Genomic DNA, 12,548 nt, shown 5'->3' on the forward strand with positions numbered 1-12,548 from the left:
CCTACTATCTTGGATGTTAGACTAGAAAAACAACACATTTGAAAACTTTGTATAATTGTAGGTATAATGAAGAATAATACTACGTTACGTATAGAACGATAACTCTCCGCCCGCACCACTTCGTCACCCCCTCTGGGGTCTTACTTTAATCTTAAATGACCGTAAGCCGCTAAAGACTAAGGGAGATAGCGCGCTGACTATGTCTCGCTCCCACTTACGCTGTAGGCGGCACACGGTAAGGACGAAATTTTTGTATGGAGTGTCCAGTGTGTGCTATAGGTACATAATAATCTATACTTATTGGTCTCTTTCAAACAGTCGACTACACACAGGATGTTGATAACAGCTGGATTTTTTATCGTTCATAATATGTTTTTAATATAATCACTCACAACATACTTTCTAGGATTCCGTAAGAAAATTACAAAAACGAAATATACGTTCAAAAATGAATACATTACTTATTTAGTTAGTAAGTAAGGAAATCTATCTATCTACAAAGTTACCAACTTAGTTCCCAACTTTCAGTGCGTTTTCAATTGGTTGCGAAACCAGCAGGCCTAGCACGCTATCGGCGTTAGTAGAGCGAGTAAATGTCAAAACGCGAGTTGTCAAATTTGACAGACGAGTTAAGGTTCCTCGTTCACGCATCGACTTGCTCTCGACTTGAATATAATAAGTGTTACATAAATTATGTTAAAAACTATAAATTTTCTTATCTGTTATAAAAATAGGTATATCTTTTTCTTGGCTCTTCTATAAGCAATATACAATAATAAGATATTTCCTTTGGAGTGCGACATCTTTAAAATAGTCGCGGATGTTCCGGTAGTCGCGTGTACCAAGAACCTTATTTTACCTCGCTTCGCGTCGCGTCGCGCTTACTTAGCGTGCTAGGCCTGCTGGTGAGGTTCCCTTTGTACGATTGTATACGATTTCGCGCCCCCACGGTGTCCTAGTGAGATAGGGCTCTGGGGGCTTAAAAAGGCCACATCGAAGCAATTCATCTAAAAAAGCAATTTGCGCATATAAAACTAAGTGCGCAATGCAAACAAGTGTCAAGAATTTCTCAAAAATGTAGTTCAAGTAAAGATATAGCAGGGGGGTTAAAAATTCGATGTGGCCATTTAAACCCCCCCGGAAGGAATTTATATATTCTACCAGGTGCCCCATAGATGGCGCTGAACTTGGCCTACGATGAGATTTTGAAAACATAAAACATAACGTATATAATGTCGTAATAATTATGTTCTGAAAATAAACAAATACATTCACGCGGTTTTGAAATTTTTGTTTCACTGCCTTCATTTCATTCTAAAAAAACATACTGGTAGTGGTAACATATCATTCGCACCATAATAATAAAGCACTTTAGCCACGGAACACTTAATCCGTAAGTATTCACAGAGCATTTGAATTGTTGTAACAAAAAACAGCTCAGTAATTTTATAACATTGGTCGGTTGTGTTTCTGACCGATTGTATTCCAACCGTTTTGTGTTCTTAAACTTGTTGATTTGAAGCAACAGGTCTTTAAGATAAGATTCAAGTTGGAGTGGTGTTGTGTTGTTTTAATTGTACAGGGTCTTTTATGGTGAGTTTTTGATAAGAAACTGTTTTATTTTTCACAATTGATTTACTTATTTACTAATTTTAGATTACACTATAGATCTGTATTTTTGAGATTAATTCCAAGGATTTACGTGTAAGAAAAATACCTATTTATTTTTTTCTTACGATGATTGTTTAAGGTTTTATCATTTAAAGGAGAAAGACGCTTTGCTATATTAAAACCACGGAACGCGACGCGCATTTTGTATGAAAACCGCCGTCGCCGGTTCAACCCCACTCTCTTCTACTACTCCTGCAAACAGACAACTACGATAGCTCTACTGCTTCTCAAATTCCATAGCCACTTTACCGGCAATGTGTATTTTGTGTGATAGGCTGCAATGGTATCTTTACTTGTCGTTACATAGTATATAAAACGTATTATTTTGATAAATAGCCGACCACACTAAGGTTTTTAGCTTTCCTGTTATAAGGAGGGATCTTCTGGCATGATCGTCGATATTTGAGTTTTTGCTCTGTAGTTTATAATGCATAAGACAACCTTCGCGGTTCTCTGTGCGTCGTAAAGTTTGCGGACGAGTGGAGTGCAAAGTTGTAGTATGAACTATTTGCTCATACTTGTATGGCGCGCGTTTTGCGCTCACTTGGCCCTACCAACCTCTTTATTTTATTCCGTGATCAAAACAAACGCACACAACTGCGTACTGTTTTCTTTTAATTTGCTAAATGTTGCAATCCAGTATTGTTACACTTACATTAACAGAATTACAATTCGCTCTAACTAGGTAAGCACTTACTACTAATTTAGCTTGTGGGTATTCTTTATTGTTCACATACAAGGAAAAACGAAACGATGAAAACATATAACGAAAGGTGAGCTTATTTCTTATTACACTAAGTACATAGTTAACTAGTTAACAACAAACATATTATGTCAACTACATTTCGAATTGGGTTAATCAGAGTTACATCCGTCGCATGATGAATTAAAACCACGCGTGACTGAGCTACACAATTATTATATTTTACATACTATTTTAAATGCGAAAGAAACTCTGTCTATCTGCCTTTTAACGGGTAAGTACCTACTTAACAGATTTGTATAACAATTGTCATATAGATGGTCAACATTTAAGTACTGTGGAAATTATTATACACTTATAAATTTGTATTATATACACTAAACTTATACACGCACACACTTACACGTGTTTCATACTTTGTATGGATTTATAAAAACGCGGGATGGTCGCGTGGGTGTCACGCGTTGCTACAACGCGAGTAGCGACTAATTTGAAGGCCCTAAGGTGTTGAATCTCGCGAAAAAAACTTAATTTTAATTTAGTTTGACCGTTTTAACACGTTGACAGTCCCCATACAAAATGGTTTGACGTCCTCGTAAGTCCCGCATATTACTTTAATTCTTGTCAGCTGATGTCTATTTAGTTAATTGAAAAAGTAAAGCTGATATTAAAAGATATTTTTTTACTAAACCTTCAGTCACTTCAACCTTCAAACAGGTGGACAGTAGCATTCATCAAACATACTGTAATACAAACCTTTGCTAAGTTACTTGAGACCCGCCCTTAGTGCGTACCTGGTCATCTCTTAGAGACCCATGTATGGGTCACGGACGTATGGAGCTAGTCCGTCATGACCCGTATATGATTCACTGGACTGCCAACGTGTTAAAAATCGTTGTGTTTTTTACCAGCGATGAGTGAAAGAGACAAAGGCTAGTTTTGGAACTGACAAACTAAACGAAAATTTAGATAATAAGAGTGTTTTTTATATATCATCTAAATCCCTTGATAACAAATTCTCTATGTTGAGGGGCATTCTTAACTTTTCTTTTCATCCTAGAGAGAAGAGACACTTTATATTCTGTGGAAGTGTGAATAACCACACACGTCAAAACTTTCAAAACTTTTGGCAGTTTAGTTACGTTACGGTTTTGTGTCGCGCGTCCTGAAGTAAATCAGGCCCCGCTTAAAGTTAGATTGATTTTTAAAACTAATTTACTTGGTTTATGCGAAGCTATCATAAAATATGCTTGTTAGCAAGTAGTGGTTAGGTTTCGTGCAAACGAAGCACCGACGGCTTATCGTAAGACGTTGCAGCAAAGAAAGGGTTAAGTGTGGTGGTGTGCGGTTTCCGGACACCGGTGGATGTCGCTACTTACCGTTACATTTGTAACCTGTGGTGTTCCCTTTTTGGGAACGTTCCCGGCAGTAAAAAGGCGCAAAGCTAATGTAAAAAGAGCTTTATTACCTAATCTTTAGGCCGATAAAAAGGCCAGAGCATAAGAAAAGAAAAACAGGCAGTGTAGTGTATTCGCCTCAATATAATTATATAATATAATATCGGTTCATTGCCACACACTACGTCTTCACTCCACCCCCATACATCTCTCTCTTTGGACCACATTTAACAACATGTACACATGAAAAAGCGTATCAATTGCTTGAAAATGTGGCCAGAGGTCACTGGCCTGTTCGCGCAAAAAGTATCGAAACCGTCCAGCTGCTTATGTAAAAAAATATGCCAAATAACAATAATTGCCTAAATAGATATCAATCTCAATTTACAAAAGAAAAAAAAAACAAAGATCTTGTTTGAGGAAAATGAAATGGAATTAACTCAATGTATTGGATAATGTGTCGCTGGTGATTTCGCATGAAGCCGTATGTGAACCAAGTGTAGGCGGCCATATTGTATTTTTCTCACGTTCCCATAAACATAACGTTACGTTACGTAGGCTTATAAGAAATTACGCCGGTAAATAAGTAGTATGAGGGAAACGATTTTTTTAACATTCTGTATATAATTATATTCTTTCTTTTCTTAATAAAATAAAAAAAAACCTTATTGAAAGAAAAAAAGAAAGAACATACGTTTTAATTTTTATCATTCGCGCTATTTACCACAGTAATTTCTAATAATACTTAATATTGTCGCTTTATAATGAAAACACATAAGCGCGTATTTGAAAAAAAAAAAGAAAACACATTTTGATATGATTTTCTTCAACAAAGCTTTGGTTCTTCTTCTATTGTGTGGGTTGTTACCTACCCCATCGATCCTGGTGTCAAGGTTACTATTGAGCCGCCAAAGGCCCCAAAAGACATGGCTCATGTAACGACTACTAACTTACATCAGTAAGTAAGTAACCGGGACCAACGGCTTAACGTGCCTTCCGATAGACGGATCATCTTACTTTCGGACAATCAGGTGATCAGCCTGTAATGTCCTAACCAAACTAGGGATCACAAAGTGATTTTTATATGTCCCCACCGAGATTTGTTCCCGGGACCTCCGGATCGTGAGCTCAACGCTCAAACCACTGGGCCACGGAGGCCGTTAAAAAGAAATCTTTGGTTTACTTATTTCAATTAAGTTAAACCCGGGTAAAAATTGAGATAACTTTTGAAGTGAATTTAAACCAGCCCGTTTATTGCAAGGTTTTGTTAGCAAAAAAGGTGCTTACATAGTCATAGAATAAGGAATAATATTACGTATAGAACGGCAACTCTCCGCTCCCCACCAGCGTCTGAGCTAGATTTACCTCACCCCCCCCTCGAACATAGTTTAGACTTGAATCGTATGGCGACAGACGTCACACACACAGATGCGCGTGTATGATATTGTCAATGTGTAGTGTCTGTGTAAAACGAGGTTGTTTGTATGATGTGTCTGGTGTAGTTATTCGCCTAAAAACCCTACTAAACTAACGAAGTTGTTGCTTACCAGACGAGAAATTAGTAGCTGTGTACTCGTACCAGAGAACAGATTTCCATCCGTAGGTATGTTCCGATATTCAAACATAACGTATTAATATAATTTAACTTGAAATTTGGCAAAGTTAGTTTACATAAAGTTTGTATATAATATATTACGCATATTAAGGTTGCCATATTTGCTTGAGTGTTCCATAGTAATATTATATGTAAGTACGTGTAATTATTTAATTATATTTATAATATAATATTATTATAGGTACGCCAATATTTATATTTTATTTATTTTATTATTTATTTGTACACAATAGAACACAGAAAGAAACACACAAAGAAATCAGATAGTACAGGTAATTATTATTTTTATTGGTGGTTATTTTATAATTATTTTCATATACATTCATATAATTATGTATGTGGGATAAGTAAGAGGCTGAATGTTGATTTCTGAACGAAGACGAATAAAGAAAGTGCCTTGAAATGAACGGAGTGCAATGAACGGTGTGAACGGATTGAGATGAGGGATTTTGAAAAAAGAAGGAGACGTTGGGTGAGAGTCGAGGTGGAAGGGTGTTTTTGATCTGCGTTAAGAATATTTTAAATTAAAAAAGTGTGATGTCTGCGTGTTTGTTAGGAGAAGGTTAATAAAAAAAGTGTTAAAGGTGCTATCGTGTTTAATTCTCGCCCGACGATCCCACATATTATAGATAGTTTAATGTACGTATTTCATTTAGGTAGTTCATTTAATTGTTTATAATGTTAGAATGCACTAACACGCTACTTTTATTATATTCCAAAAAATTTTAACTCCAAAGGTTGCCTGGAAGAAATTGCTGCACGAGCAATAACGTCGCTATTGTGTCTTTTTGTATCTGTTTCTTGTCCTTATTTCTGTAATATCTTGTGTTCATTGTGCTCAATAAAGTATTTTATCTATCTACAAGGTTTTACCAGTTATGTGTTAGTGAATATTTAATATACACCGTAATTAACTAGATTCTCGGTTGTTATTGGGGTGAGCAGAGGGTTATAACTTTCTCACACAACGCCCTGAATTGAGGTCCGCGCTCTAACGTTTCAAACAAAACGCATTATTGATTGGGCGATAGGCTTATCACGAGCAAACCCTGGACTCCATCTCCTCTCTTCTTCTAATCCTTTTATCGCCTGTTGGAATGTAGGGCTCGAATAATAGATACACAACCATGGACTCCATACACAATTTTAATTCTTACTGTAACTATTTTAAGTTTTAGTATGTCTGATTTCATATTTTATTATAAGTAATTTAAGATATTAAATGGCAACACAGCGTACTACGTAAAAGTAGTACTCGGTAGGGTAAGAAAGAAGTGGGGATCCGAGGGTTGCATGGAAGGCCGGGGTAACGTGCGGCAGTAGGTAGTAAGCTAGCGTTAAAAAGGATCGTACGCAGAGTGACAGTGGACAGTAGATTTTTTATAGTATGTATTAATTGGATACCTAGTGGAGTGAATAAATGTTTAGCGGATTATAATTCTGGATTCTATTACATTACCGTGTGCTGTCAAATGCGTAAGTGTGTGCGAGATAAAGCTAGCGCGCTTTCTCCCTTCCTCCTTAGAGGCTTACAGCAATTTAGACTAAAGTAGGACCCAGAGGGGGTGAGGTAAATCTAGCTCGACACCCGATACGAATGGTGCGGGGCGGAGAATTACCGTCGCAGCTCACCTCACCTCATCTTAGGAGGTTAGGTACCGACCCCGCCGGCGTGGTCAACGATTTCCCTCAATCAGCGCTTATCGCTATCGACCCTTTATGGTCGATTAATTCTTTCAAATATTTTTCCTCTCAGACAACGCCCTGAGGTTCGCGCTCAACTGGGCACCCTCAGGCCTGTTGTCTTAAAAGTTGTACCGGGTGAGAGCCTTCAACGCTCCTCATTTGTCCGGCCAAGTAGTTAATGCCATTTGCGGTAAATCTACTATAAGTCAAGTCAAAAAAAAAGCAATAACCACCTTAGTTCATATTAAAAATTGCCACAAGTTTTCCTCATTAGGTTATACGTACCATTTTATGTGTGTGTATGCAGAACAGAATTTTCCACGTTAATCAGAACGATACGACAGCGAAATATACCAACATCAAATGTTTGGATAAGGGATTATATCCCATATATTTTTGCCCTTTTTCCTTTTATAATATCAAAAGACATCGGTAATTGTCTTATATACATATTTTCTGACACCGAATTTTATGTCATGTGTATATTTGCTACCTGTATTTTTATATTTTGAAGAGTTTGCACCTTAATGGTTTTTTTTTATTGGATACGATCAAGTTACTCGTAAGCCACAGATGTGTGATATCAGTAAGATGACTGTAGCTTAATTGAGACTTCAGAGAGTAAAAACAACTAATTAAATATTAATTTCTGTTAGTAATAGAAGAATTTTGGGCTTATTGAATTAGAACGAAGAAATTACCTTTGGGTATTGCACGTTGCATCACCAAACTAACTCTCTGGGCAAAATAATAACTAGGCATACTCGTACATAAACTCACGCATATTTTCCTCCGGGGTAAGCAGAAACTATGGAATTCCATTTTCTTCGATCCTGCACTCTCTCTCTTCCTCCACATTCATCAATTGTTTCCTACACGCCGGTTCAAAATAGATTGTACTAAACCTTTTCTAAGCACATCTCCAATTTGGTAAATAAAAGAAAGATATAATATGAAATTTTATTTGTCTTGTTTTTGTGTGTGGCGTCCTTTTATAAAAAACAAAAGTATTTTTCAAAACAGTTATTTCGACATTGAACTATGTCGTTGCAACAATGAAATTGTCTATCACGCGCAAACATTTCTGATCTACAAGGGCTATTTGAGGGTACAATATCTTTTATATTACAACCCTGTGCAGACCTTGTCAATTCGTCGGTTTTGGACAATACCTCTCGAACGGAAACGACGTTGATAAACGCGTTCCAGCCCGCTGCTTATTTATAATGATTTAGGGCTTCACAACCTTAGATATAATGGACATTTTATGCTGTTATAGATACTTTGTCACACAATTTCTTGTATATTTTTGTTAAGATTTTGTCCGACGATGAAATGGAACAGAGCTTTAGTAAATTGTCGAACATTGAAATGTTAAGGATTCACATGTTACCTTATTCAATCCTTTATACATAATTTGATTTGATACTGTTGTTTTTCGTAATTGTTTGCAACTTAAGCTAAGACCCCTGTTATTTTTAAACAAAATCGTATTAATTTTTGAAGCAGGTAAGGTTTTAGCAAGAATTAAAAAAGAAATTAAGAAAGAAAATGAGGTAAAAAAGTCCTTAGTTTGTGTTAAAAATATGTCTTAATTAATAATCCTATTACATCCCTTCTTATAATCAGCATTCATTAGGCGTCATAACCTTATTGCGTCTTAAAAGCCTATCCCTGTAACACTTTGAACGCCCGCCACTTATTTCATGAACTTTGTTTGCGAATTAACGAGCTGTTCTTAGTACATAGGTACTAACTAATAATAGTTACTATTTTTTCTCTTAGCTTGTTTACTTGTTTATCATCTTTGTATCCATGGCAAAGAGTATTTGGAATAGGATATTTTAATTTCAAAATAGAAACCAGTATATCTCATTTTACTTTTCGACTTATTTTCGATTTTTATCTTTGAATTAAGTAACAATTAGTACGAAGTTTGACCGCTTCTATAGATGACGTCACAGGACAGTATTTCCATAGCATTTAATTTGAGTTTAATTAAGGAATAAATGGAAGTGCGCTTATTAGTAACTCGTGTTGCGGGGTCGAGGCATTAGCGTTGCGGGGCCGAGGCATTAGCGTTGCGGGGTCGAGGCAGTAGCGTTGCGGGGTCCAGGCACTTGCGTTGCGGGGTCCATGCACTTGCGTTGCGGCGTCCAGCCTCGGAGGCTGGGGAAAGAAAATTATAAAAAACATTCCAATTTTTGTCAGCATCCAGTTTATAATTTGAATATTTGAAAACTTGAGAAATTGTAGTAGTAGGTGAAGCTCGCCAGCCAACATAAGATTCCCTGGATTGCAAAATAAACCACAACTACACAATTCTACAGTTTAGAACTCTATGATATTGATTTATTTGTCATTTTGTAAGTCTTCGAATTCAGTTGGTCAAATAAGTTATGGCGACATGGTTCTAAACTATATAATACGTGACCGTACAATATTCCAAAGACTAAAGAGTTCAAATCTAAAATCCGTTAGAAAAGCAAACCGGGGCTAAGCTCACATTTTCAACTTAAAACACGAATGTGTAAAAAAGAAACACTCGTAAAATCCAAGTATTTTTGAAGCGGTAATGTTTTTCGGATCAATTTAATTAAATGAGGGTTTTACTGCTAACTGGCCGTTGTCCGGTTGAACGCGGCTTGATGCGCGATTGAACGCGCTTACGAGTACGATTGAACGCCTTTACCAGTCTGATTGAATGACTTTACGATTGAACGTAATATGCAAATAATCCGACCGATCGTCGTGGAGATCCTTGGGGGAGGCCTATGCCCAGCAGTGGGCGTCATACGGCTGATGATGATGATGATGATGATGATGCAAATAATATCTCTGGCAGTTCAGGGGCACATTCGGACAGAGCTTGATTCGAGCTGTGGTTTTTGATTCGACCTCGAGGTCTTCAACAATTACGTCAATATACAAAAATAATCACAATATAAAAAAAAAATACTTACACCTACTTGCTTCATCCATCACTTCACTCGCACTGCCAATGTAAAGCCATGCTAATTAATTTAATTCAACTCCTTATTGTACACAATAAAAAAATTCTAAATTAATGACAAAAAAAGCAAAAATGGGTACAAAAGGTAGACTTGTCTCTAAAAGATATCTCTTCCAGCCAACCCCGCATGGTGTGAGAGGTCAATAAAAGTGGGAAGGCACAAATAGTACAAAATAAAAAACTTTATATATTTAAACACAAATGTAAAAATGTAATATATTTAAATATACACAGTAGAGGTATAGCTAATAATATGTTTGTAAAAGTTCAATGTTATGGTTTTTTTTATAAGTACTTATTTTAAGAAAAATTATAATGTTCATGCGCCTCAGAGCATTTACAATAAAAAACTTTAAGTTAGTCGGTTTAAGAATAGGTATTAGAGGAGTCTAGACGTAATTTCATACGCTTTACGGCTACAAGTTACCATCAGATGCAAATAAGCATAGTAGCATCTGCACCTGCCTTATTGTCATTCAAAAGTAAAGTCGGAATCGAGTTCTTATACTGGGAAGATTCCTTACAAAGTATGTAGAATAGAATAGATGTTTATTTTTCAAAAAAAGACACAATAAATTCCTTCATAATTTGTAACAATCAAAAACCCCACAAAACATAGAACTAAATAAATAGTAAACTGGAAGAACTATACTTTATCTTTGCCTGAAATAGGTTCTCATTCATTGACACAGGCCAGCTCACCAACTGCTAGTGGGTAAGCTCATAATCTCAACAATAAAAACTTTTTTTTATGTTTTCGGATGGTTTTCCCTTCGCGGGTTGGAAGGTAACCAGTCAAATCTTCAGGGTAGGTAAGCGGACCCTGTGAAGAAACGGGATAATGCTAGGGGGATGATGATGACGTTTTTTGATAACGCTAATAAGACATTGCTTCTCGCCTAATTTAATTATTTTAGGTCAACAGAAAGTACTACCCTTTAGATTGTGACTCCCTTGCGAATGTCAAAATATACCTGTCACTGTGGTCTAACAGAAAGCTCGGTGATGTGGGTACTTTTGATGGAAGTAACCCTGAGATCTAGACACGCGGGAGCGTGTCAAGCCAAGTTCAAGTAACAGAACTGGCGAGCAGCACCGTGTGTAATATTACACGAAACATTTGGACCCACTTTTGACCCCCTCATAATTCAAAAACTATTTCACATAAGTACGTATATAATAACTAGCCAAGTCGGACCTTAGGTGACAATGTATTATCTTGACTTATAAGAAGAAATACCCCTAGAGCAGGCAGTTATTTTGCCCAAAGGGTCAGTTTGGCGGTGCAGAGGGGCAACGTGGCCAGTATTCTGGGGAATTTGCCTCGATGTGGTCAGCTGGAGGACATTTTTTATTTATAGCTTTTTATCCCTTTTTTATGTTTTGTTTTTAATAATATGTGTGTTGTTACAATTGTAGTTGGATGGAATGTACTTGTTTATGTATTTTTATTTAATAAATAATTAAAGTGAGAAGAAATTATATTTTATGTTGTTATAAGTAAATTTTAGGACTGACCATTGAACTTGGCACCCATTTAGATCTCACTTCTTTTGTCGTTGAAGTCAACAACCAAGGCATAGGTATACCATAATATTGAACTTGGCTCTCATTTCACATTTATGTTTTTGATGGGATACTAAATTGAAAATACAGTCGTTAGCTTATAACATTATGTATGATTTATCTTTTGACAACTATTATCCTCCTATCACAACGGGGAATAATAATATGGGTTTTTATGGTGGCATTTGTTAAGAAACATAATTACTTTTTATGAAAAGATCTCTTTTCATATAAAAACCTTGTCCTATTTAGCTAAGAAGCCTTAAAATCTCGGCGCAATTGGGTCATCACAGTAAAATGGACACCACAATTGTGTAATTTGTACATTATATGACGGTTTCAGCTAAATGACTCGTAAAATATGAGCGTGTCGCTATTTTGTATACCACGGTTGTTTTGTCAGTTATGAGTGAATATCAAGGTTAAGACTTTTTTAAGAGCTGTGGTAACCCAGTTGGTACAACGCTTGCCTCTCACTTTGAGGTCGCTGGTTCGAATCCAGCACAGGAATAAACCAATGATTATAGAATATGTTTTCGATTTCATATTTGAATCGTAAATGATTATTACGTGCTCAACGTTGAAGGAAAACATCGTGAGCACATTACCGAGAAATGCATTTTCGGAGGTATGTGACCTAACCTGTACTGGGCTAGCCACTGTACTAGGCTGGCTTCCCTTTGTAACGATGTGCGATATAAACCGTACAGGTTGGAAGGTTAGTCAGGCAGTCGCTTCTGTAATAAACCGGACCTGTCAAATAAAGATTTGACAGGTCCTAAAGAGGTTAGGTAGGCGGACCCTGTGAAAAGCGGGATAATGCTAGGGGGATCAAGGTTAAGACTTTTAATGTGAATTACTATTAATACCACACCCCAGGACACTTTATATAAAAAA

General features: G+C 36.6%; 1 protein-coding gene across 4 annotated transcripts in view; it reads left to right on the plus strand.

Moving 5' to 3' along the window:
- LOC126375680 (synaptotagmin-10-like) overlaps positions 1 to 12,548 on the plus strand; it is a 157,172-nt gene that overhangs the window by 37,002 nt on the left and 107,622 nt on the right. Inside the window, exon 1 of one of the 4 annotated variants that reach the window (XM_050022761.1) lies at positions 1,457 to 1,593. The exons of 2 other annotated variants lie outside the window; for them this stretch is intronic. The gene's annotated coding sequence lies outside the window, so the exon portion shown is untranslated. Of the gene's footprint in view, positions 1 to 1,456; positions 1,594 to 12,548 lie in introns of those variants that run through there. One more of the 4 variants, XM_050022762.1, reaches the window with a different exon arrangement.

The sequence above is a fragment of the Pectinophora gossypiella genome, chromosome 19, assembly GCF_024362695.1.
Source record: "Pectinophora gossypiella chromosome 19, ilPecGoss1.1, whole genome shotgun sequence".
Taxonomy (NCBI): Eukaryota; Metazoa; Arthropoda; class Insecta; order Lepidoptera; family Gelechiidae; genus Pectinophora; species Pectinophora gossypiella.